Source organism: Haematobia irritans, chromosome 3 (genome assembly GCF_050003625.1).
Source record: "Haematobia irritans isolate KBUSLIRL chromosome 3, ASM5000362v1, whole genome shotgun sequence".
Taxonomy (NCBI): domain Eukaryota; kingdom Metazoa; phylum Arthropoda; class Insecta; order Diptera; family Muscidae; genus Haematobia; species Haematobia irritans.
This window is the reverse complement of record NC_134399.1, coordinates 3075149-3078709: the sequence shown is the minus strand read 5'-3', so window position 1 is coordinate 3078709 and position 3561 is coordinate 3075149. Positions and strand designations below refer to the sequence as shown.

The 3561-nt window shown below is 26.9% G+C and overlaps 1 long non-coding RNA gene across 1 annotated transcript; it reads left to right on the top strand.

The window, feature by feature from the left end:
- The first annotated feature begins 1318 nt into the window (after positions 1–1318).
- On the top strand, positions 1319–2252 carry LOC142232139 (uncharacterized). Its single transcript, XR_012721041.1, has 4 exons — positions 1319–1384; positions 1800–1864; positions 1994–2070; positions 2162–2252. It is a non-coding gene; the product is annotated as an uncharacterized LOC142232139 (long non-coding RNA).
- Positions 2253–3561: the final 1309 nt, after the last annotated feature.

Here is a 3561-nt window from a genome sequence, read left to right as displayed (position 1 = left end):
GGAAATTTCCTTAAAAAATTTCTTAACTGGTAGTTAAAAATTCGTTTGTCATGCTATAAAACTACTTGTAAAATGTAAAGTATTTTATAAATAATAAGTGCAATTTACTATAAAATTTTTTTGTATGAGAAATATTTTTTTTACGAAAAATGAACTTGAAAGTGGATAGCAATTTCTTACTGACAATTCCTATAGTTACTAATTGTTGGTAGAAAATTACCCAATGAAATATTTTTAGTTCACATGTAATTAAATTTATAGACATTTTCGTTAAATAATGGTAGATAACATTTCATGAAAATGTTGCAAATTTTAAGTTAAACGTTTCATCGTTCATAAACTGGTGTGCCTTTACGAATATTATTCTTAGAGTAAATTGTCAGCAGATGCGATGAACTAGTGCATAGTACAGAGATCTTTATCGGCATAGTGGAATGTGATTAATGTAAAGATGATGTTACTTGAGTTTTGTTGTGTATACATGAGCGTGGGGTTGTTTTTATTTTTGTTCATTTAGTGGTTTGCGTGTGTGTTTGTTATTCGCGGATGGTTTATTTGGCTAGATGAGGTGTTGTTTTCAATAATGGCACATGTGTTTTTGTTGTTGTAGGAATGTTTTGGCTTTGCTTGGTTTTGTTTGGCATGCTTCAGTTGTATAGTTGGCGTTGGCGTGGGCTGTTGCATCTTTTAAGAAGATATGCAACAAGGGAAAAGGGAATATAAAGGCATTGAATATTTTGGATTTTTGAGACATATATTGTTGTTTGTTTATTAAACCTTTTAAATGAAAGTTATTAATATTTTATCGGTATTTTAGAAAAAGGTTATTAAGAACATTTAGGAAAATATGTTGAAATTTAAAGTGCATTGAAATTTTTATTATTCAATGTAAAAAATTAATATTTAATTCCAGATGAATTTGGAAAATTTTTGTTATATCTCAGCGTATAGTTTATTTATAAATTGGTAAGTATTTTTTAATATGACTTTCTTTTAAAAATAATATTTTGTATGTATATTATTATTTGTTAATTAATTATTTTTTTTTTTTTGGAAACCAGTTTAATGTTTTTCTTTGTTGTAAAAGCAATATTTAATTTCAGAGCAACTCCAGATGGATTCGAACAAATTTAAAAAATAGAGAATTGGTAAGTTTTCTTTTAAAAATTGGCTTTATTTCAACTAGAATACTTACGTTTTTGTGACCTTTTTATCATCAAAATTACAGGTTTTTAATACCTTATTTTAGTATTTCTTTAACCAAATTTTTGGGAAACCAATGTAATAATTTTAATGTAAAAACTAATATGTAATTTCAGAATAACCCCTTAAAACTTTGGACAAATTTTTAGTACACCTTTGCCTGTAATTTAATAGTGAATTGGTAAGGATTCTTTAACTTTCTTTTAACCCTGGACAATCATCCTTATTTTTTGTACATTAACGTCATCTTTCGTCATTTTGACTACGGCTGATTTCATCGTGAGCGAAAAAAATGAACCAAACTTGAATTTATTTTCTTATTCAATTTGGTTTTAAGTAGTATAAAACAACAATTCATAAAGCGGTCGAATTAGTATAACTTAAATTTACCATTTCGCAATAGACTAAAATGCATTTTAAATCGAAAATGAAATTACGTGTCGTCATTTTGACGAATGATGACTGTCTAGGGTTATCAAGAATATTTGGTCTTTTATGCATTTTTTTCATTTTCATTTTATTATTTTTTTCATTAGATTTTTTGAAAACCTATTTAATAATTTTATTTAATGTAAAAAATAAATATTTAATTTCAGAGTAACTCAAATAAATTTGGACAACTTTTTATATTCCCCTCAGCGTACAATTAAATAGAGAATTGGTAAGTTTTATATTAAAACTTTGGTTTTCTTTCAACTAGAATATGTATTTTATTATATCCTTCACATCGATAACAACACAGTTTTATGAGTTTATATAGAATACTTCATTATTTCTCTAATTGTTTCAGGTGCAAATTTTATGAGATACGTTTTCCAAAGAAAAGTTGAATTCCTTACACCATTTGATAAAATGCCCCCAAGTATGGTAAGTTACAAGCTAAAATGAAGAATTAAAAATTATTCATTACATGGTGTTAATTTTTAACAATTTTCATTATTGTTTCCATTTTTTCCAGCAAGATATGTGAAAAAATACCTACGATGAATAAAAAAAGGATAAGTCAAAACGTCCAAACAGCGAGTTCAAATGAACTACTCTCTGTTCCACGTGGTCATAATTTTTATTCACAAAAAACATTGTATTAAGAACTTTCATCATAAGTTTTTGTAATAAAGTACTTTTGCTTAAAGAAAGTTTAATTTTAATGTATGAACATTTTCATAATAGTAAAACGGTTTGTTGTTCCTTTAATTATTTAATTTCTCTGTACTGTGGAATGATTGATTTATTTATAGTTTAGTCGTCGACATTTTAAAGAGATTGTTAACCAATTTTTATTATCGTGTTTCCCACAAAATAAGCAAGTAAACCAAAATAATACTGACTTTTTAACTTGGTAGGGGTATATAAATCTTATGGTGTTGTAAAAATGAACTAAAATACAATGTTATAGATGAACTAAAATGTAAGAGAATTGTAAACTAGACAAGTTGAAAAAAATCTTAAGGGCTAAATCATGGTCAATATTACTACAGTTTAGTTCATTTTGCAATGGAAAAGGGTTCACTGTTTTTTCAGTGATTATGGAGATTTTAAATATTAGTTTTAATTTAATTTAATATTTTTTCCCACAATGAACACCGATATTAGAGAATACATCTAAACTCCATTCATTAAATAAATACCTTTTATTATTTTTTCTTAGCTTCAATATTAAGATAAAATTTCACACTTATACCTACATATATCAACATATGATATGATTGTAGAATATATCTATGTTAAATCATTATCGTTAATAACACCAACAACAGCAGATACGAAAAAATAAACCAGAAATTCCATCTAAGCCATCTATAATACCTCTACCCCCTGGGTGTTATTCAAATATCTCCCATTATGGCCACCACATTTATATGTATATGAATGGCTGAGTGAAAGACTGAATATATGGAGAACCATTTAGATGACAACGTGGTGTATTTGAATGACTATCTGAGTACAAATATTTTTAATTATGATTTTTTTTTGAAAATTTTATAGCTTTTAATTAACGTGACTAATAAAATTTAGGTTTTTTTTCATCAGTGTATGTGTGTGTGTGAAAAAGGAGAAGGACAGATTGTCAGATTGTTTAGTGAAATTTCTTAAGCGAAAAACTCGCTTGAACAAACAAAACATTAGACACATGTAGAAATTCTACGCTCTTATGTAAATTTATTACAACAACCCTTTTATGTGGCCTACATAAATACACGCATCCATACATATACTTATGGGTTGTAAGGACATATATGTGTGTACATGTGTGTGTGTGTGTTTGTTTGAGATAGATGTTCATACTTACACGAATTATATAATATATATGCATGGAAGGCATTTACTGAAACATAAACAAATCTTGCGAGTATACAA